The sequence below is a fragment of the Tachypleus tridentatus genome, chromosome 7 (genome assembly GCF_004210375.1).
Source record: "Tachypleus tridentatus isolate NWPU-2018 chromosome 7, ASM421037v1, whole genome shotgun sequence".
Taxonomy (NCBI): domain Eukaryota; kingdom Metazoa; phylum Arthropoda; class Merostomata; order Xiphosura; family Limulidae; genus Tachypleus; species Tachypleus tridentatus.
In genome coordinates, this window is record NC_134831.1 from 193,522,131 (window position 1) to 193,547,037 (window position 24,907).

Genomic DNA, 24,907 nt, shown 5'->3' on the forward strand with positions numbered 1-24,907 from the left:
ACCTTGGTTAAAAATTCAAAACTGACTGTGATAGATGAAGTGTTTCTTCGGTTACTAAAACTTACTTTCATAATGGTCAAGTGAAACTGTATTACCTCTTGGTACTTTATCGTCCTTGTTGTTTAATCACCTCAATGTGGTGAAGTCACACTTTCAATAGACACAATGTTGTGTAGACTACAGTTAACTGTCAAGTGAAATTGTTCCAATTCTTGGTATTTTATAGTCCTTGTTTAATCACTTCAAAGTAGTGAAGTCTGGCTTTAAAAAGACACACAGTTGAGTAGACTACACTTAAGTGTCAAGTGAAATTGTTCTATCTCTTGGTACTTTATAGACGTTGTCGTGTAATCACCTCAAAGTGGTAAATTCTAACACTGAACAGACATAAAACTGTTTATATTTAGTAGTGGTATAACAGTGTTGTGATCTAAATCTCTACTCGTGGCCTTGATGTAGATATTGTTGTGTAATTAGCCCTTGCTAACAAAATAAAACTATAATTGAAGAACGTGGACAAAATCAGAGAATAATTCAAAGTACTATAAAAGAATAGTTAAGTTAAAGAATGCTTCACCCTCACATTAGAAATGTTTTTCAATCTGAAAATGTAAAAGAACAAATTTTTAAAAATTGTATTTCTACCTTTTTTTTTAAATCAAGATTATTTAAACAAACTAGGTTTTGTTCTAGCTTTATGTTACATTAAATGTAAGGTCATGATCTATTCTATTAACAAAGTGAAATGTCTTGATCTATACTTTTAATGTAAAGTGTAAGGTCTTGATCTTTTTAACATAAACTGTAAGATATTGATTTATCCTTTTAATGTAAACTGTAAGATATTGATCTTCCCTTTTAAAGTAAATTTTAACATCTTGATCTAACATTTTCATGTAAAGTTGACCTATCTTGTTGATATGATGGCAATAATGGGATTGATGGCATTTTCTTACTCTGTTTTCAGTATGGCAACTGCAAAGTGTACTAACTACACTGGTTAATATCAGGATAATTGTATAAAGCACTGCTAGTCATCCCTTATATGAGAAGAGATGAACAAATGATTATAAAGACATCACCTCCTGTACTTGTTTTAATATTTTGAAAGCTATTTGAACACAGAAGCCTATTTTTATCATTTCAGTTTAACATCATATCCATGGAAGTACTCACTGTCCCTATCAGAAACTTTTTTTCATAATGACAACTAGAATCTGTTTATTTATATTACAGATGCACAAGTTAAATACAGTAATTATTGTTAGACACTACATATTCTTTACATAATTAGAACAACACTTTACAAATAAACTCTCAAACTATCTTTAACTAACCATACATGTCAATAAAAACACTGGTTCAGTTTATCTTTTTAAATCTTTTCTTTCATGGAAAGGTAATAAATTATGCTAATTAGAATACTGTTATATCTATAACTTGAATACATATATATTTATACCAAAATACTACTGTCTATTATGATCACCCCTCCTTCTAAAGCTGATTCTTCTACCCCAAGAGTTATTTTTATTAATCTGTTTATCACCATAAAACTGTTAATTAAGGAATACAGTACCAGAAAACTGTGCTTAGTATATTCACAACTTTCTATCAACATTTGAAACAATCTTACCAGGGATTTAACACCTATATCTCTTAAACACGATACGTACATCAAACTGAACCTTCTTGACAAATTATAATCAATTCATATGAACATAAAATAATATTTCCAGTTTTAATCTTACAAAAAAAATAATTTGTTTTGACTGGCACTACTTTAACTTTTTTTAAAGTTATTTATTAACTGAAAATTTACAATAGATAAATGGAATTTTTTATACCACTTAAAATGAGCAATAAGCCTCATAAACAGGTTTCTTGATAAAGTTTGAGTTAATTTAAATTAGTTTTGTATGCAACTTAGAGTGTACTTATGTTACCAGTTTCTGTACATTCTATACTTAACATGTTTCACAACCAGTCGGAGGATCAACATTAATACAGCTAACGTCAGCATTAAACTTGAAAGAAGTATGTAGTACATTATCACCACTCTAAATTATGTGCTATATTATTAATTACAAAAAGGAGAAGCTTTCTTTACTATAAATCAAAATAGCTTTAAAAATTAAAACATTTGACACAACTATATTTGTGAAAGTTAGTCTCATGAAATTATGATGATAAGAAACCCACTTGAAGTAAAAATGTATTCTAAAGATGGTTTGTACAAGTATTAAAACATTAATTAAAATAAAGTACAGAACAACATTAACCTAAAGATTGCTTAAGAAGGACTGAACAATGTTCTACACTTTATTTTAATTAAAGTTTTAAAACCCATTCTAGCAGTCTTGAGAATATGTTAACTTCATGCACAATATATTACCCTTTTTTGTGACTGTTTAAAATAAAACTCAGACAGATGTTACCAATTTGCATTAATTCATAAACTCTATTATTAGCTTAACCCATGCAACAGTCTACAAGGGGTTTTAATATTATTGTATTTTACATTAAATAAGTTCTCTTCCTATCTGAATTGAAATCACAATGGATAAAAGTTTGTTCTTATGCCTCATTTAATAGAGAAAAACCCTCAAATTCAAAACAAGCTATAAATTTCATAAGAAAGCAAAGTTTCATCAAACAAATACATATAAACTACTATTATCTTCTTTAAATTTCAGTTTTTTTATCAACTTTTTTGCCTTCTATAAACATAAACTACAGTAATAATAGAAAATGAGGGATAATCTCTCACTTCATGTCAATCACTTACACTATTCTTTGCCAACCTTGTAAATGATAAAATTTTCAGAGCTGAAATATTTAAGCAACACTGTATAAATACTTAGATATCAGCTTTATAACACAAGTTAGGGTAACTACTGTTATGACTACTATTCATCTCAATTTCAGATGTCTTTCAAAAAGATGAAGGTTAGGAATACAATAAATCATGTTAAAATAAAACCTTACACAAGCTATGGTACATATTTGTTAATCTAATAACTCAAGGGCCTCCGAGGCCAAGTGTCAAACTTCAGGAGTCTCATAGCATTCATCTGGACTTTCTCAAGCTCTTGCTTAATGGGTTCCATGAATGTTTGTAGCCATTCTGAAACAGTATAATTATCATAAACATCAGGCATCACATTCTGCATGAAGGTGTACAACAGAGTTGTGTTGATAGCCAACTCTCTAAGTTTCCGAGTTCCTATCTCAACGTGTGCAGGGCTGGAAAAGGACTTCACTAAATTGTAATCTGTCATCCATCCAACAAGATGATTGTTCTTATGCAGCTTCTGTAGCTCGTGTTTTATTTTCACCAACCTCTGTGCTCCTTTGTAGATCTTTGCTCCTGGAAATCCACAAATAACTTCATCAGCTGTAAAGTTCTGTATCAAGCTGAGATTGCTGTCACACAGCAGTATGTCTCGCACCTTTTTCATTACCTCAGAATCTATTTTCCCATGTTGGACATAAAGGAGGTTGATAGCGATAGAAGGAATGCCTACTGGCAACAATTCACACAGAACTGCAAAATGATCAAACCTCTGCCAACCAGTCATTACTATGCCTCTGAAAGTAACTTTATTTTCATATTTCTTGATAGCTTTTAGCCAAGAATGATGGTTTTGAAGATGGTAAAAAACATCAGTGATGTACTGGCTAGGGCCAGTAGCTCCTTTGAATGAACTAGCAGCCCAAACTAGAGGGAATAAAGACCCATATTTCTCCCAGATTTCAGGAGTTAGTTTATTCTCAATGTTTTCTGAATACTGCCAAACCATTATTTCAACAAATTTGGCTATTTCAGAACTGCGGATGTGTTCTTCAGGAATCACACGAAACATGTCATCCCACATAATTGGTTGAATACGTTTCATTTTGACATATCCAGCAACAGTCTTTACATGAGACAAAAATAAATTATTGGTGTCCCAGTAATTTTTATCCAACTTTGACTTGCACAATGAACATTCCCCAATATTGTACACTTCATCTAAACCAATGTGAATCCATTTTACTTCATGATGAAGAGTCAGTACCTGGTCTATCATCAGCTTGATGATGGTCAAAGAATGGTTATTAGATGGACAAATGACCTGTGGGTACTTGGATACTTCTCGCAAGTTTTTGTATTCATCTAACTTTAGCAAAAACTCCATATGTCCAAATGTCTGTACAAGTGGAATTACTTCCAAGTTATTATACTTAGCAAGTTGAAGAATCTTCAGAATATCAGATGAAGAGTAGGCATTATAAGCTGCCAAGGAAGCAATTGGTTGCCAATATGGAAACATATCCTCATACTCTATGAGGATTCCAGTAGCACCAAGGTCCTTTAGCAAGGAAAACAGTCTGTCATAGTAGGCCATCAGTGGTGGTGCTCCTTTGAGGTCTAAGTGAATAATTCGGTGAGGAAGGTTCACTTTCAAAACAGTGTTCTCAAATAGCCATTTTGAGTTTGAATCTAAGAAGTGACTATTCATGTTATCACCACGTTTCTTCTCATCTGGAACATTATCATCTAAATTTTGACGAAAACGAGTATTTCTACTAATCTTCTGATACATTTCTGCTCTAATTTGTGACTCTCTCTCTTTTTGTTTTACAAGATGTTCTACTGGCTGTGTAAGAGGCAAAAGATCGTTGATATTTTCAACAGGTTTCAAACGGCCACTTTTGTTGACGAGTCCTGAAATTTTATACTTCTGATAATCTAAAGCAGTTTTCTCACTCCCAGACAAAGACCTGTGAAGTACCAGCAGTGCCAGTCCACATGCTCCTAACAGTACAATGTAAAATCGAAATCTCACTGGCAATACCATACTTAGAGGCCTATTTGATGACATTCTATTTACACAAGTATGGTAGTAGAATAACAGGGTTTATGATGGAAACATCTTTCTGAAATGTAAACAAGAAAAATGAATCATTCTACTACAAAAATACATGATCTATACTAACATATCTCAAAAACATGAAACACTTTTAAAATTTGTTACATATTTCTGTTCTTGATGTCTGAAAAAATCAGAAATAATTTTCTTAGAAAAAGCCTGGATCTTTATTTCCAAAACTTCAACAGATTATTACCTATATTCATACATACATTTGTAACCTTATTCTGATTAGAGCTTGGTGTTTTAGTGGTATGTTACACTATTACAACACTTAAGAATATTTTAGAGTATATAACAGGAATATAAAGTTAATATTGACAATTAGCATGTGCAAAGCCCCAAGCAGCAGAATATCAGATGAACTAGTCCATTACTAAGTTGCATACTTTAGAAGAACGGTAGAGGGTTTGTCACCATTTTCTCTCTATCTCTCTCTTTTTTTTTAATTAAACCTAAAATTAAGTGCTTACTCTTATTTGAATAGATTAAAATTTTCATATTTCTGTACTTTTGCAATTGTCAAAAATAAGGAATCCATTGTTATTTTCAACTCTAACATTCAAGATTGTAAACAGTCACTGATTCTGTTTGTGTCAACATGTTAAACTAGTCACAAATAAGAAGTTTCATGTGAAAGAGTAAAACAATTATTACACTACAGTATTTCTAAATCTACTTTCTGGCAAAGTGTTTAGAACAAAACATTTCATTTTGTACATCAATAGTACTTCGATAGTCTACCAAAAAAAAAGGTGTACAATGTGACTTTGCAATAAGCCTAGCATTTATTTTCTGCAGAAAAAAAAAATCTATTCGATAAAATGAAGTTTTAATTTCTAAGTTATAACTGTACAAAGTAAATGTAATTTGAAACACAAGGTACAAAGTGTATATTATTACTTCAAGTAATAAAAAAGTTTTGAAAAATAAGGATGATGTAGGGATGGCAATTCCAGAAAGTATACCCCAAGTTAAAATGTAACATCTTGGTTCATCAATCATTGGAATAACTTCAAGTATTGATGAGCTAAGCCTTCTGATGCCAGAATCAGCAGAATATTTGTCAATTTATCTACTTTAGTGATGTTTTATGGCTAAAGGTCTTAATAGCTTTTGAAAACCTAAGTTAGATGTTTATAAAAAAGTCTTTGATAAGAGAAGTTTGTGAGTGTGATAAATTTATTTTCCTGCTCATCCTTCCACAATAAACACTACCACATGCAGCATTTAGAGTTAATACTCCAAGCATACTTCAGTAGCTCCTTTCTCACAGATCCCTTCCACATATACTGATGTAATTACACACCAACCTCTTTGCAACCAATGCCTGAATCTATACACTAACTAAACTTAAAACTTACATACATGTATTTGTATGCTACTTATTGGTTTAAGTAATACTGAAAGATGAAAATTAATTAAAAATAAATTATTATTGAGATCACATTCATTTATTATATTTACTTTTGCTTCAATGTCTAAAAAAAAACCACAAAAATTTCAAAACTCAAAATATTGTTAAGCAGAAAATGTATTATGCACAACTTTTAGCACTAAACCACTACAATCAAAGTTTTCATAACTCCTATAATTACTAAGCTTTCTGTCAATGTCCACCTCCAGATCTTTTATTTCAGTAAGATTTTCTTTCATTCATCTGCTGATCACATCTGATTTAGTTATAGACGAGAGAGTTTTAGCTTGCTCACAAAGTTTATCTGTGTCCAATTGAAGAGGTTCTGTTACTCCATAAACAGCTTCATGTTTTACTTGACCACTTCTAGCTCTTGTTCCATTCTCTCTCTCTTCTGATGCTTTTCTTTAGTCAGCTTTTCTCTTCTTGATACATGCAGCATTTAGAGTTAATATTCCAAGCATACTTCAGTAGCTCCTTTCTCACATATCACTTGGTTACTCTTCTACATACACTAATGTAATTACACACCAGCCTCTTTGCAACCAATGCCTGTATCAACTGTCTTCCAGCTATTTATCATTGAACATACACTTTCCCATAACTGTATTAACATTTCAATATAAGCAGCAATTGACACATTGTGGTGAAGATGCTCAAGTCCCTTGTTTAATGCAAACATACCACAACTGAGGTAGGCCTATTCCTATCATTTGCATTAGTAGCACTGTCCATGTCCATTGAAACAGGTCCAACTCAATTTTGTGCACCCAATCAAGGTAATAGGCCAAGACATAACAAATGCATGGCAACCTTGACTCAGTGTTTCCAATTATGTAGAGGCCTAGATGGAATGAATGCAAAGTACTGTAATGCTGTTAAGCAAAGGTGTAGTGTGGAATAAACCAAAGTTACAAAAAAAGATACATCATTACTAGTCCCAGAAATTAAACTTATGATCTTCTTAAAACCTTAAAAGCTAAAACCTGCAAAATTAAAATTTTCTAAGGCCTTAACAAATAGAAAATCAATTTAAGACTTTTTAAGAATTTATATTAACAAAAATTATATTACATTACACTACAGAGGTACAAGGTGTATGTTATTACTATATAATACTAAACCATGGCTTCCATGAGCTGAGATATAAGCAATTATTGTAAATAAAGTTAAGAAACAATGACTGTATACAACTACTCTTGTACTGAAGTAGCACTATTCCTTCTATGGTACCATATAATTCAGGAGCAATGTTTTCACTCTCTACCTGCTCAAATCAAAAACATTTCTTTAAATCAACTTTATCACACATATTCAACTCAGATTTTCTAATCTGTGATAGAATAACTTATAGAATATTCTCTATAAGTCATTACATTGAGTAGTACAATTTTGTTACTCTGGTAGAATCCACCCATTAAGATTAAAAAGTATAGAAATGCTACCAACTCTCCAATAATTTTGAGGTTGCCCACTCTCTACTGACCTACCAAAAGCAAAAGACTTACATATCTGACTTTTAAGCTCCTTCCAAACTCTGAGAAAATTTGGTGATTTATTTATTTATACTCTCTCAGCTTTCCTAGTGAGTATTTTGCTGTTTTAGGCCCAACTTGAATTACAAATTGTTTTTAAAAATTTCCCAGTCTATGCAACACCATCTTTAGGCTTAGTATACCAATTCACTATTTACAAATCTTGTCTCATGGCTTTGTGAAAATTGTGAATCAGTGTATTTTATTTTTTATGCAACAAACCACAAACCATTTTTATACAAACGTTCATTAACTTGAACTCCTTTAATAACATCCTCATGAGTGATGAACATTAAATATGAAGTTGGTTCCATGACCATTTGATATAGATGACAATCTTTAATCACTTCAAGAAATCTCTCTCCTTTATTACATACAATCAATGAAACAACATTAATGTTTTATAATTACTAAGAACTTTATTATTAATAAAAACAGAAGTTTTAGAAATTCTATTTGACCTAATCTATCAGAGCAGGTGTCTTGTAACAATTGATAATTTGAAATGTTCTATCCCTTTTTTTGTTATGTTCAGTGCAAACAGGCAACACTTCTTTCCTCTGTCGCACTGGAATAATTTATAATCTGGAATTTGAAAATGAATATTAATCTGAGTATAAATTTATGGAAAAGTATACAAGGACATCAGCAATGCAAACAAGTGTAAACCATCGGAAAAGTTAAAGAATACAAAATTACATCAATGAAATGCAGAAAGATTGTATCAAAATTGACAAAGAACAAAAGAACATCTTTAAACTGAATTAACAAATGCAAAAATCAAATAACTACACAGCATTCACTACACCTACTCAAGAATTCTAACCTCAAACACCATATGTAGTAGAACATCTGTTACTGCTACTGTGATGCCAGCTGTTGACTGTAGGATCATCTTGTTTTACATCATGTACAGAATTATCTTATCAAGTTACAGAAAATAGTAGCTGAGTACAACAATATCCCTCCAATGTAAAATCAACAGAAAGGTTACCATGGGAAGCAATATAACACACTTTGAAATAATTTCCAATATGAAAGGAATAATGAACAACAAGCTATTCATTATTGATTTTTTAAAAGGATAAACTATAATGACACTGAGCAACCTTCCAACTGACAGCTGTGAAAAATTTCAGGCATAAGTGAAACATCAAAAGTAAAACTTACAATTGGAGGAAGTATAAAAGAGAGAAATGTATGAAAACGTTTGTCCAATTATTTTAAATTGTTTTTGTATAACTTTTACTCTAGTGAGTCACAAAACAGCTCTTTAGTAAAATTTTCATCGTATTAAAATTGATGTTTTATAACTATTACCCAAGGGAGTCATAAGAATAGCTCTGTAGTTAAATGTTCATCCTGTCAAATTTGTTTCTTATAATATTAGCTAGTAAGTCACAAATCTACTTTTTAGTAAAATGTTCATGGTATTGAAATTGTTTTTTTGATAACTATAACCTTAGGCAGTCACAAGAACAGCTCGTTAGTAAAATGTTCATCACATTAAAATTGTTTTTCATAACTATTATCCAAGGGTGTTACAACAACAGCTCTTGAATAAAATTTCATTATATTAAAATTGTTTTTTTATTGCTATTAACTTAGGGACTCACAGGAACAAGTGTTTAATGAAATGTTCATGGTACTAAAATTAGTTTCCTTTAACTATTACACTTAGGATTCACAGGGACAGCTCCCTAGTAAACTGTTTATTGCATTGTAATTTTTTTTTATATAACTCTTGCCTTAAAGAGTAAAAGTACAGCTCTTTAATAAAATGTTCATCGCATTAAAATTATTTTTATTACTATTAACCTTGAGAGTCACAAGAACAGCTCTGCAGTACAATATTCATTGAATTAATTTTGTTTAAAAATATCTATTACTCTAGTCACAGGAACATCTGTTTAGTAAAATATTCATCGTATTAATATTGTTTGTTTTAGAACTATTACCCAATGGACTCACTGAAACAGCGTTGTAGTGAAATGGTTTCTTTATAACTTTTACCATAGAGAGTCACAAGAACAGCTCTTTAATAAAACATTCATCGTATTAAATTCATTTTTCTCTAACTATTACACTAAGAAGTAAAAAGAACAGCTCTCTAATGAAATGTTCATCGTATTAAAATTATTTTTTATAACTGCTACTTTAGGGATCCAAGAGAACAGCTTTTTAATACAATGTTCATTGTATTATTTTTTTTATAATTAATAACCTAGGGAATCACAATAACAGCTCTTTAATGAAATGTTCATGGTATTAAAATTTGTTTTCTTTAGTTATTACACTAAGGAGTCACAAGGAATGCTTTTTAATAAAATGTTCATCATATTAATTTTTTTCATAACTATTAACCTTGGTAGTCACAAGAACAGCTCTTTAGTAAAATGTTCATCGTATTAATATTGTTTGTTTTAGAACTATTACCTAAGGGAGTCACAAAGACAGATCCTTTATAAAACGTTTGTCTTATTAAAAGAGTTCTTTATAACTCTTAACCTGAGGAGTAAAAAGAACAGCTAGTTAGTTAAATATTCCTCTATTAAAATTGTTTGTTATACTACTATTTCCCTTGGGAGTCATAAGATAAGCTCTTTAATAAAATGTTGATGGTATTAAAATTTTTTTCATAACTATTACTTTAGTGAGTCACAAGAACAGATCTCAAATAAAATCTTCATTGTATTAAAATTGTTTTTATAACTATAAACGTAGCGAGTCAGAAGAGCAGATCTTTAATAAAATATTCACCATATTAAAATATTTTTATTACTATTTTTCTAGAGAGTCACAAAGAGAAACTTTAATAAAATGTTCATTGTATTAAGAATATTTTTTATAAATATCACCCGAGGGAGTCTAAAAACAGCTCTTCAGTAAAATGTTCATCATATTAAAATTGTTTGTTTAACATCTATTATTTTAGGGAGTCACAAGGACAGGTCTCGAGTAAAATGATCATCATATTAAAATTGTTGTTATAGCTATTAACTCGGGGAGTCAATAGGACAGCTTTTAATGACATGTTCAAAGTATTAAAATTGGTTTTTGCAACTGTTACCCCAGAGAGTCACATGGAAAACTTTTTAATAAAATGTCCCCCTTATTAAAATTGTTTTTTATCATCATATCCTTGGGTGTCATAAGGACAGCTCTTTAGTAACACATTCATCGTATTAATTTTTTTTATAACTATTACCCAAGGAAGTAAGAAAGTCAGCTTTTTAATAAACTGTTCTTGTTATCAAAAATATTTTTGATAACTATTAACATAGGTAGTTACAACATCTCTTGAATAAAATGTTGATGTTGTAAAAACTGATTTTTTATAACTATTACCCTGAAAAGTGACAAAGACAGCTTTTTAATAAAATGTTCATCTTATTAAAATTGTTATTTTTATAACTGTTACCTTAGGGAGTCACAAGAGCAGCTCTTTAATAAAATGTTTATCATATAAAAGTAGTTTTTATAACTATTATCGTAGGGAGTCACAACGACTGTTCTTTAATAAAATGTTTATTGTATTAAAATACCTTTTTTATAACTATTACCATAGTTAGTAACATGGACAACTTTTTAATAAAATTTCTATCCTATTAAAATTGTTTTTTATCACTATAACCCTTGGGAATCATAAGAACAGGTTTTTATTAAAATGTTCATCGTATTAAAATTGGATTTTTATAACTATTACCTTAAGAAGTCAAAAGGACAGCTTTTCAATAAATAGTTCATCTTTTCAAAATTGTTGTTTTTTAAATATTTACCTTAGGGAGTGAAAACAACAGCTCTTTAAGAAAATGCTCATTGTATTAAAATTCTTTTCTTATGACTGTTAATCTAGGAAGACACAGGAACATGTCCTTATTAAAGTGTTCATTGTATTAAAATTCGTTTTTTATAAGTATAACCCTAAGGAGTCAGATGGACAGCTTTTTAATAAAATGTTCAGATAATTAATTTTTTTATAACTATTACCTTAAGAACTCACCACAAAAACAACTCTTTAGTAAAATGTTTATCAAATTAAAATTGGTTTTTCCATAATTATTACCTCAAGGGATCAAAAGGACAGCTCTTTAATGAAATATTCATTGTATTAAAACTATTTTTATAAGAGTTACAACAGGGTGTGACAAAGAAAGCTCTTTAATAAAATGTTCCTAATATTAAAATTGTTATTTTATAACTATTAAATTTGGGAATCACAAAAAGAGCTCTTTAGTAAAATGTTCATCATATTAAAATTGATTGTTTTTACAACTATTATCCAAGGGAGTCAGAACAACAAATTGTTTTTTATGACTATAACCATAGGCAATCACAAGGACAACGTTTCAATAAAATGTTAATCGTATTAAAATTGTTTTTTTATAACTATTACAAAAATGAGTCACAAGAACAGCTCTTTAATAAAATGTTCACCTTATTACAAGTGTTTTTTTTTCTAACTATTACCCTTGGAAGTCGTAAGGACAGCTCTCTAATAAAATGTTCATCGTATTAAACATTTTTTATAATTATTACCATTGGGATTCATAAGGACACATTTCTAATAATAAGTGTTCAAAATGCAATGAAGCACTTGATATGTGAGACAAGTTTTCAATATTTAAAGGAATTAAAGTTTGAAAGTAAGTGTTTAATAACCAAAGAAGCACAAAGTCTCTCAGCATGAAAGTTGAATTTTTAAACAGAGAAATAAAGCGTGAAAGGAAGTGTTTGATAACCAAAGAAACACAAGGTCTTTCAGCGTGAAAGTTGAATTTTTAAACATGGAATGGTATGTTAGATAAATTTTCAATTTTAAAGGAATTAAAGTATGAAAGTAAGTGTTTAATAACCAAAGAAGCATTTTGTCTCTAAGAATGAATGTTGAATTTTTATACAAAGAAATAAAGCGTGAAAGTAAGTGTTTGATAACCAAAGAGGCACCTGTTCTTTCAGAGTGAGTGTTGAATTTTTATACAAAGAATAAAAGTGTGAAAGTAAGAATTTAATAACCAAAGAAGCACTTGAGGTGTGAGAGTGACTGTTGAATGTTTAAACATGGAATTAAAGTGAAAGTAACTGTTTAAAAAACCAAAAAAGCATTTCCTCTATCACAGTGAGAGCTGAATTTCCAAACAAGGAATTAAAGGGTGAAAATAAGTGTTTAAAAACCAAAGAAGTACGTGGTATGTGAAAGTGAATGTTGAATTTTTAAACAAGGAATTAAGGCTTGAATGTGTTTGATAACCAAAGAAGCACTTGCTCTGTCAGAGTGGGTTTGAATTTTTTAACAAGGAATTAAAGTGGGAATTAAGTGTTTAATAAGCAATGAAGAACTTATTTGAATATTTGAGATGAATTTTGAATTTAGAAACAAATTATAGTGTAAAAGTAAGTGTTTAATACCCAAAAAGCACTTTTTCTCAAACAGTGAATGTTGAATTTTTAAACAAAGAAATAAAGCGTAAAAGGAAGTGTTTGATAATCAAAGAAGCACTTGGTCTCTCAAAGTGAATATTAAATTTTTATACTTGGAATGAAAGTGTGAAAGTAAGTGTCTAATAACCAAGGAAACACTTCGTCTATCAGAGTAAGTTTTGAATTTTTAACAAAGGTATTAAAATGTGAAAGTAAATGTTTAGAAGAAAAAACACTTGGTCTATAAGAGTGAGTATTGAATTTTCAAATAAGTGTTTAAAAACCAAAGAAGTACTTGCTCTGTCAGAGTGGGTTTTGAATTTTTAATCAAGGAATTAAAGCATGAAAGTCAGTGTTTAATAACCACAGAATCAATTGGTGTATGAGAGTGAGTGTTCAATTTTTAAATATGGAATTAAAAAGTGAAAGTAAGTTTTTAATAAAGAATGAAGCATTTGGTCTCTGATAGTTAATGTTGAATTTTTAAACAAAGAATTAAAGCCTGAAAGTAAGTGTTTGATAACCACAGAAGCACTTGCTCTGTGAGAGTGTGTTGAATTTTAAAAGAAGGAATGAAAGTGCGAAAGTAAGTGTTTAAAACCAAAGAAGTACTTGCTTTATCAGAGTATGATGTTGAATTTTTAAACGAGGTATTAACGTGAGAAAGTAAGCGTTTAAAAACCAAACAAGCACTTGTCTGTCGGAGTGAGTGTTGAATATTGAAACAAGTAATTATAGGGTGAATGTATAATTTTAATAAGCAAAGAAGAACTTTGTGTGTGAAAGTGAGTGTGGAATTTTTAAGCATCGAATGAAACTAAGATGTTAAGAACTAAAGAAGCACTTAGTCTGTCAGATTCAGTGTTGAATTGTTAAACAAGGAATAAAAATATGAAAGTAAGCTTCTAATAACAAAAGAAGCACCTGGTCTATCAGAGTAAGTTTTTCACTACGAAAGAAGAACTTGGTCTTTAATTGTGAATGTGGAATTTCAAAACAAAGAACTAAAGCGAGAAAGTTGGTGTTTGATAACCAAAGAAGCTCTTTCTAGGTCAAAGTGGGTGCTCAGTTTCTAAACAACAAATTAAAGTATGAAAGTCAGTGTTTAATTACCAAAGAAGCAATTGGTCTGTCAAAGTGACTTTTAATTTTTTCAAAACATCATCCTCTACACTTGTGTCTCCACAACAGGCAGTTGCCATCCATTGTACAAAGTTTCATCAATTCAATAGATTGACTGAAAAGAAGCTTTACAGCATGTTTTGGGACACTGGTTCTGCAGCTACTAGTAATCATCAATCTGATCTGATTGTAAAAGATAAACTACATAAAGAAGGAGGATGGACTGATTAGAAAAAAGTGGTCAAACAGTTTCAGAAGGAAGAAAGTAGGAAATCACCCTCAAGATAGGAAACTTTTCTCAACAGCTTAGTGTGTGATAAGATCAAGGATCACATATTAGGAAAATACTGGTTTAAACAATGGTAATATAATCAGTGTACCTTAAAACATTATACTAGTTTAAACAATGGTAGTATAATCACTGCACCTTCAAACATCGTACTGGTTTAAACAATGTACTTTCAAACATCGTACTGGTTTAAATAATGGTAGTACAAATCAATGTTCCTTCAAACATCATACTGGTTTAAAGAATGGCTGGTTGGTTTGGTGTTTCATGGCACAAAGCTGGTCAGCTATCTGCACCAAACATCCAATAAAAAGTTAAAATTAAAGTAAATTTAGTAAAATTCATAAAAGGAAATTAAGGTAAAACAAAACAAAGTTAAAAACACAACATAAATAACATTAAAACCAATGTTTACATCTAGTCTTCAGCATTAAGAGAAATACTACAGTAATACAAGTTGTAAAGGACTTTCTGTAGCATAATTGTAATTACAAAACTCACCAAGAAGACTAACAGGTGAGTTCAAAAGCCACTGACAGTCAACTGAAGTTGGCCTTTCCAGTACTGGTTCCAAGTTGTTTGACATAATGGCCATTTTCAGAAAGTAAAGTAATAAAAGTTTTAAAAGACTTGTAGGAAAATTTTGATAATAAGTTGCCAAAATGACTAACGGGGTAGTTCAGACAGCAGTTTTAGTCACCTGAAGTTGGCCTTTCCAGTCCTGGTTTCGAGTTATTTGATGTCACTGTCATTTTCTAATTTCAAATCGAACTTGATGGACTTTGATTCTTGAAAATAAATTACATTAAAAAATGTCTAATGTATAAATTAAAAAACTTAAATAGCATTAAAAAGATTAATAGTTTTTAAAATCTAAAAAACATTTCTAAGGTGGACAGTGTCACCATCACCAATAACACTGTCTAACGTTATGGATAAACCTTAGGACAAAACATGTTTAAAATGGTGCCGTCGTTGAGAGTCATAATGACAGCAAGAAAGTAAAATGTGGCTTATTGTGACCTGAGTGTTACACAGACAACACACAGGTGCATCAGTCAAAGATAAAAGAAAATGATGAGTTAAACTGTGACCAATGTATAGGCTAGTTAGAACAACTCTTCTTTTTGATCCTTATGGAAGCAAGACAGACAAAGTCCAATATAGGGTTTTATTCAGAAAAGCTTGTTTTCACATTGCTCACTCCAAGTCGACTGCCAACTGGCATGGAACTGAGCCTTGAACAAAGAACTATAGTCCATGTATGGAACAGGCATAGTGGTGATAGTGCCAGAGCAGATAGATTTAGATGCAGTGTCTGCTAACTCATTCCCACGAATACCAGCGTGGCCAGGTATCCAGAAAATCTGGATGGAAGTAGATGTCAAAGAGAAATGGGCCAGTTGGTTTTGAATATTGGCGAGAACAGGGCATGAAATAACGTGAAGCGATTCCAGGGCCAGTAGAGAACTAAGCAAGTCAGCATAAATAGTGCAGTTGGAGTACTGCTTAGCTTCAATATGATCCAGGGCAAGAGATATGGTGTACAGTTCAGCAGTGAAAACAGAAGCTGTAAAAGGGATTCTGCATGCATCCACCGAACCTCAACAAACCATAGCAGCGCCCACAGAGTTACCTGATTTGCAACCATCCGTATAAACTGGAATGGAAAGATTGTTCAAAAGATGTTCAGTAAATAAAAGACAGTACTTCCAATCGGGGGTATCTGCCTTTTTCAGATGACTTAAAGAAAGGTCACATTTGGGGACTGTAAGAAGCCATGATGGAATGGGCTAACCAGTGGATTCAGCAATGTTATCCAAGGACAGACCCAATTCATCTAACTGCACCTGGATACAAAGGTCAAAAGGAACAATGGCAGATCATCTATTCTGAAAAAATATGGCCCACTGAGGTTGGAAAAAGCAACCCCAGGTGGGATGCTTTGGTAAGGAATGAAGTTTTGAAGCATATAGTAAAGACAGTTGAAACAGCAGAGGTGCAAAGAAGGTTCATGAGACTCTGAACTGGGAAAGCCCCAGTGCAGAGCCGAAGTCCTTGATGGTGAATGGGGTCCAACATCTTTGAGAGAAAGGTCCTGGCAGAGCCATAGACCAGTGATCCATAGTCGAGTTTCATTCGAATAAGAGCATGATATATCTTTAGGATAGGGCATCGATCCATTCCCCAAGTGGTGGAAGAGAGATCATGGAGGATGTTCAGTGCTCTTGTACATTTCACCTGTAACTGCTTGATGTGGGGTATAAAGGTCAGCTTACAGTCACAGACAAGCCCTGAGAACTTTGTCTCAGGGAATACAGGCAGCACAACTTCATGTATACAGAGTTCAGGATCAGAACAAAAGTGCATGCAAATAGCTTTAGAGAGAAAGAAGTTAAAGCTGTTTGCTGTGGTCCACTTCAGTAAACGATTGAGGACTGCTTGTAGCTGCCACTCCATATACCTCATTTCCAATAACTGACAAGAGATGTGAAAGTTGTCAACATAGAGCCCACTTGCAACAGTAAGAAGGAGTTGTTCAATGATGGCATTAATCTTTATACTGAAAAGTGTGACACTCAAAACACAGCCCTGAGGGACTCCAAGCTACTGTAGAAAAGAAATGGAAAGTGTTGAACCCAGATGAACTTAGAATCTCCTATCCATTAAACTGTTTTAATAAAAATAGGCAAATGGCCAGGTAACCCATATATGGAGGTGTCGCAAATCAAAGAATATTGATACAAGATGTTGTCATTTGAGAAAGGCTTCTCTGATTGACGTTTCAAGTCGAAACAGGTGGCGTGCTATCATCACAGCCCACACTTAATGGGTGAGAAAAGGTTATTTGATTCGAGGAACCAAAAAAGACAAGCATTAACCATCCTCTCTAAGGTCTTACAGAGATAGCTCATCAAAGCAAGTGAACAGTAGTTTGAAGGAATCATGGGATCCTTCTCAGGATAAGAGAAAGGTAGGACAATAGACTGGTGCCAGGCATCAGAAAAAAATATTCTCCTGCCAGGTCCGGTTAAAAACAATCAGAAGAATAGCAAGAGAAGCAGGAGTTAGATGGTGCAGCATTTCATAGTGTACATCATCAGGCCCAACTGATGTACTGCTAGACCGATGAAGGGCCAATTTGAGTTCCACTAGTGTAAAAGGATGATTATACTCATAGAGACAATCAGCTTGAAAGGAAAGAGGTGATCGCTCTGCCCGAGTCTTTATGGCTAAGAAGGTGAAGGAAGAGACAGAAGAGCTAGATACCCAGCAAAAGCTTTCATCTAGAGTATCGGCGATGCTCCGGGTATCAGCTATCTTCCTGGCCATCAGAGAGCAAGATCGAGAGGGGGACAGAATTATATTGCCCACTGATCTTTTGAATCTTGTCCCATATCACTTTGGAACTGGTGGTAGAAGATATGCTGGTTGTGAATTTAATCCAAGAATCCTTCTGGCTTTGACATCTTACCCACCAAGCACGTGCATGGGCCTTCTGGAAAGTGATGTGGTGCGAGAGTGTGAGATACCTACAAAAAGTATCCCAGGCTCATTTCTGAGGCTTCCATACCCTGAAGCAGGCAGGATTCCACCATAGAAAAGGGTATTGAGGAGAATGTGTCAAGGTTACAGGAATACACTGAGCAGCTGCTTGTATAATACAGTCAGTTAATGCCTCCACACAGTCGTCTATTGATGGTCTACAGACAATGTCAGCATCAAGTTCTGTGGGAGCAGTGAAAGAGAACCAGTTTGCTTGATACAGCTTCCACCGAGGCATGTGGGTTGGTTTGCACTGACCACGGCCAGTCTCTCTGAAAATTACAGGAAAGTGATCACTGCCTCTTGCATTACTGTCAACCCTCCATGAAAAATGGGAGAATAGTGAACGGGAGCACATTGAGAGATCATTAGCAGTAAATGACAGACTAGGTGCATGAAAATAAGTAGAAGAACCACTATTGAAAAGAAAAAGGTTGTGATCAGGAAGCATTTGCTCAATGTAGCAACCCCTCCTATCAATATCAGCACTTCCTCAGAGGGGATGGTGCCCATTAAAGTCCCCCAGGATTAAAAAGGGAGACAGCAACTGTTCAATGAGAGAATCAAGGTCTAATTGATTGTAGGTCTCTCCAGGTGACAGGAAGAGAGAACAAACAGTGAAGGTACAACCCAAGGAAAAATGGATGGCTAGGCCTCCAAGGGTGTGTCAAGTGGCAAACACAGGTTGGGTACATGCTGATCAACCAATAGTGCTATCCCTCCATGCACTAGTCCATCACACAGCTTGTCATTTCTGTACAAAGGAAACTGCTGAAAGGTGACTGTATCAGCAGGTTTCAGAAATGTTTCCTGTAAGGAAAGACATACAGGATGGTAGGAAGCAATCAGTGTTTTGATATAATCCAGATTAGAACATAAACCTTGACAGTTCCATTGCATCAAAGTAGCCATTTTTATATACATGTAAGCAAATTGGGTAGAGAGCCCTTCTGTTTACAACCACGTCTTTTTTCTTTATTAGAGGGAGGTCTGTCAACCTCCATAGATCCTGCCCTGGGTCGATTGGGCAGGTCTTTGCTGTTGAAAGAGGATTCCAGCAACTGAGGATGTGAACGAATGATTGTTTTGCACCTTGGGGTGGGAGAAGATGTACACAAGGAAATGCCCGTACCCAGAACCAAAAGAAGTGGATCTTGGAGTTTGGTGAAATATATGTTAGGACAGAGATGGGTGATGAAGTTGATTCATCAACTTTTTTAACCATGGAGATCAAAAGACTTTTCATTTGGTTTAAGAACAATTCTTTTAGAGGCACAGAGAGATCCATCTGCACTCCCACTGTAGTAGTGGAATGAAGTACAGCAGCATGCATACGAAATGAAGTGGTGGACACCAACTTTCGAGCCTCAGGGTAAGTAATGTTTTAAATCATTTTCAAACGCTGCACCTATTTTTCTTCCAAAAATATAGGGCAAGAACAAAAGTAGGATGGAAGAGAGCCATTGCAACTGATACAATGAAAGTCCATTTCACACTTACAGGCATCATGGTTCTTGCCATTGCAACAAGCACATGTCAAGGAACCACAACATGATGTCTTCGAGTGACCGAACTGCTGACACTGGAAACACATGAAATGGTTTAGAATGTATGGCCTTACCCTGCAATTAAGATAACCTGCCATGATGGTGGTAGGTGGATGTGGTGATGTCAATGTAAGAATAAGGACACTGGTCAACATTGTAATTTCATCTTTGTTAGTGGAGATGCATCTCTCTGCAGAAACTCCTTGGGTGGAGAAACTAGTGAGAATCTCTGACTCAGGAATGTTCTTCAAATCCCTCTCAACAATAACTCCTCGTGATGAATTCAAAGTAGCACTGGTAGTATACCTGAAAACATTATCCTGATTTAAAGAATGGTAGTACAACCAATGTACCTTCAAACATTATGGTAATTTAAAGAATGGTTGTACAATCAATGTACCTTCAAACATTATACTGGTTTAAACAGTAATAGTACTATCAGTGTACCTTCAAACATTATACTGGTTTAAACAGTAGTAGTACAATCAGTGTACCTTCAAACATTATACTGGTTTAAAGAATGGTAGTACAATCAATGTACCTTCAAAAATTATCCTGGTTTAAAGAATGGTAGTATTATCAGTGTACCTTGAAACATCATACTGGTTTAAAGAATGGTAGAACAATCAATGTACCTTCAAACATTATACCAGCTTAAACAATGGTAGTACAATTAATGTATCCTGAAGTAAAAGATGATACTAAATTGCAGTTTCTACCAAGACTCTAAGGAAGAAAAAAAGTATAACCTCATAAAGAATAAAGATCAGTCAGTAGCACAAGTATATAGAGATGTACAGCACCAACATTATTATTGAACAGAAATATAAATTATTTCAAGCAAAACTATTTTCTGATCTACAATATCAAATATCTGAAACTCAGAACCATATGGATGTGTCTACTTCAAACACCAGACTTCAGATTTATGTAAGATTCCTTCTGTTATACTGTTTTGGAAAAAAAATCAGACATTGAACACCATGCTTTTTGTGATTATTTAAGTAAATTTATCCTTATCACAGAAGCCAACATAAATATTACAAGTGACACACACCCTGAAGCAGGTGTTCCTGCAGTCTTCCCAGTTCTTGATCTCTTTCTGTCTCCTACAATTCTTAAATCATGACTAACACCATAATGTTATTAAATTCTATAAAATTATGAATAGTTTTTGCTATTTTGGCTGACATATTGCAGTCTCTTCAAATATAGCATTGTTAATTATTAACACTTTATACAGAAGCCTAAGTTAATATATCATATTTTATCATCATAAAATACTTAATTCTTTACGTGAAGATGAACACAAAATAACTACCACCAAGCTTGTATAACTATCTTTTTCTACACAAGTATATTTTACTTATCATCACTTAAGAAAATGAAAAACAGTAACTAAGTTAAAACAAAATTTAGTACTTGAAAGACACATACAATAATCCTTCAGTCATTTCCTAACCCTTGCAAAATCCTTTTTTAAATATACAATAGTGGAATGCAGAATCTACAAATCCCATGTTTCTTCCATTAGTTTACATTCAGACTAATAACCTAATGTATATCTCTTCTTCCTGTTTGTCCACTTGTTTTTGTATGAATTGCTTCTAAACTGGTTTCATGCTAGTTACATGTACTTGCTATAAAAAAAGCCACATATTACATAGGTTTGCCTGTATGTTATGTAACCTTTTTGGCTTTTTCTTTACATATTATTACAGAAATAAAGTAAATAAATAATATGATAATCCTTAAACTTTGAATAAATAACTTTAAAAACTACAATGTTACAATATGGGCACTGAAACAAATAATCTGAGGTTATCTGTTAAGTGAACTAATTTTCAATAATTTGAAAGTAAAAAATTCAGTTCACTAATTAACCTAATTTGAAAAATAGTAAATTGAGGTTATATAACACTTGCACTACCATTCTTATTATAAAAACACCTTTTATATTTACCTTACAACCAGTATGGTAGTTGGTTAGTTAACTCTATTACAATTAGAATGTTTGCCCTTAATTTAGCAGCAAGATCCATGCTTCAGACTAAATTATGCAACTACATGTAATTATATCTTACTTAAATTAATGTTAATTCTTCAATCTCAATGAATATGTTTATACAGTGTGTTTTGGTTATTTACCTAAGAATGAACAAGATGACAACTAGTCATTTGTCCATCTTAGTCACTTTTTACCCAACAGTAATGAATACTGTTACTAAACCATATAAACTGTACTGCTCAGCATCCTTATACATTTCTGTAAGATTTTTTACACAATCCAAAATATTCACACACACTTCCTTACCAAACAATTCATGGTTCAAATAACATTAAAACTATTAACTAACTTGTTCATAATTAAAATTCTACCTAAGAATAAGATTGAGTCTTCATTTATAAATCTATCTCTATTACTTAGATAACCAATTTTTAAAACAAACCATGACTTGTGATAGTTCAAGTTCTTAACAGTTTACTTCAGATATTTATATAATTTCACATATTTTTATTGAACCTCACTACGTACTCTTCTTCAGCTAATCATTAAATACTTATAATAAAACCACAGCATGACTTAGTGAGATTTAATATTGTTGTACAGATTCAAACGGATATATAAGTAATTATTCAAAAATGTAAACTTTTAAAACTTGTGTGAATTACACATGCCCTGTACGATACATTCCTCATCAACCCCTACTCTGAGAACTACTGTATTAATTCAAAACACTCAGTACGAAACAAATTGTACTTGTTTTAAACCACTCATTTATTCTAATCCAAAACTTCCCAAGCATCAGTTATTCCTAGTAACTTGTTATTGTTAGATAATTTGTCATATAAGCAATGACTAACAAAAGTCCTAAATCAGGCCTAGAACTATAGAGTAACATTAACCTCATTGGAAAACCAACTTTAATGTCTACTCACTGAATTTCAAGACCAGATTGATATTTTATAAATGATATAAAAGGTGAACTTAATAATTACTATTTTGAGTTGGAGATTTCTGAGTTAAAATAAATATCCAGGAAGAAGCAAAACCTTATTTATCAGAAATTAGGAAAATCCCTTCCTAAAATCATACTCAGCTCTAGTATTAAATTAAATTTTTCAGATTGTCCACACCCATAAGTTAGAATAATCAGCAACCACGAGTTAATCTGATAGGCATATACATGTCATTTCCAAAGTCCTTTCTATAATGCTTCATTTTCAACCAGGTGTCAACAATAAAATATTTAAAGTATTTGCTCTATCTGCACTATGAGAAGTATATGTAGCTTAATCTAGTAATGTTGTCAAAAGAAATAACATGAAATGTAGAAAATGTTTAGGTAAACTTTGTAGAATGGATGGCAACTGCCTGTTGTCATCCATTCTACAAAGTTTCATCATGAATACTCTGCCTAAACAATCTATCAAAGAATGTTTAGGAAAATCTTTATTACCTATAAATCAGAAATAATAGCTATGATGTCCAGCTTGTGTGAAGTTGGAGGAGGTGTCCATTATTTTTCCACTTTTTATTATTTAATAGTTGCATTTCTTCCAATATATATTAGTTAATATAGAATAATTTATACTTATATAACAGTACAGCAGCCTTTCTTACTTCTGGAAGTAAAATAAATATGTTTATTATATTTTGGTTGTGTTAGAAATCTTTTCTTGAAACTGTTCTTGACCATGAGATAATAATTTCATAACATTGCAACTTTCATTTTATTTTCCACAAAGACTACTACTTCAGCAAACAAGCACTTTGATCAAAATAAAGTGGGAAGCTCCCAGTTTGCTACGTGTGTTCATGTGCTAAGGCTTTAATATCCATTAAAGGCATTATTTCTCCATGCATGTTTTCATAATTTGGTTTATAAGAACATCTGTTTCTCATTGCTAGTTTCAAGTCCAACTACATAATAATTTACAGGCACTGCATCCAGTAAATCTTCACATATGAATATTCATTTCATTATTGGCTGCTTCAAATAATTTTTGGTTGCTTCCAGGAGCACTGACCTTTGTGTCAGTAAATAGTCACCTGTTACAGGGCACCCCAATTTCCTTACCACAGCTTGTTGGAGGTCTCTTTCAGTATAATCCTGGTGCCCAAAGTTCATACTTTTTTCCCAATTTCTTTAAATACAAAAGACATTCCTGTCATGTATATTTTAAATCCCTACTTTGAATACATCTTTATGATCCAAATGTATAGCTATATGGCATCATGCTACCTACACCACGTCAATCTGAAACCAATTTTTGTATATTCCACGACTTTATATCTGATGAGGTTGTTAAATAACTTGCTGATTTTCATATTAAAATAGTTTTAATATAATGTACTCAACTGTATGTTCTGTAGTAATTATAAAATATTTGCTTCACCAGTACTTGGTACTGACAAGAACATGTTAACATACGTCATTAATAAAATAAACGTCTATTGCATCATAAGTGGAAGCTGACAAGGCCCATGCTAACAATATTCTATTGTAATAATAAAATAAGTATCTTATTTTTACTTAATAATTCTACTAACATCCGGCGCAACATGGCAGGTCGTAACTTTCATTTAAAAATATTCATTGTAGAGTATGATCACACGAACTAGACGTTTCATTTCACCTAATCATTTATTGTTTACCTTCCCCCTACTGAGAATAATTATGACACGTCTGATAACATAGATATTTTAAGATACATAAACTTACACTCAGTGTAACACATTTCTCAAGGTTTTACATTATCAAACAATTAACGCCTACCTAGCTCTCCCTGAAAACTGAAGTGGTGAAATAAAGTGCCCTCTCACGGTATATATTTATTACGCTGTCAAACTACAGCATTTAATTTTGAATATAGTATTATAGGCCTATTTAGTTATAAATCATTAACCACACATCTACCACTGTGTCCTATATTTAAACTGAAACACGAAAGAAATGTATGCAGAATTAGAATATCGTGTGCGAAAAAGCAAACAATAGACCTATCCGATAAAATAAAATTACACCGTCTGCCATAAAAATATATAATACGTGAAAAGAGTGAGGCTTAAATTATAATACTTATTATGTAAAACGAGATTAAAATCACGT

At 32.4% G+C, this 24,907-nt stretch overlaps 1 pseudogene across 8 annotated transcripts; it reads right to left on the minus strand.

Moving 5' to 3' along the window:
- Window positions 1-1,192: 1,192 nt before the first annotated feature.
- LOC143257593 (hexosaminidase D pseudogene) lies at window positions 1,193-24,713 on the minus strand (annotated as a pseudogene). Of its 8 annotated transcripts, XR_013031954.1 has the most exons (3): window positions 21,231-21,367; window positions 15,202-15,488; window positions 1,193-4,923 (listed from the first exon to the last, which is right to left on the minus strand). The product of XR_013031954.1 is annotated as a hexosaminidase D pseudogene, transcript variant X4 (transcript). The 8 variants fall into 8 exon arrangements; XR_013031952.1 differs by lacking the exons at window positions 15,202-15,488; window positions 21,231-21,367 and adding an exon at window positions 24,575-24,713; XR_013031951.1 differs by lacking the exons at window positions 15,202-15,488; window positions 21,231-21,367 and adding an exon at window positions 24,521-24,613.
- Window positions 24,714-24,907: the final 194 nt, after the last annotated feature.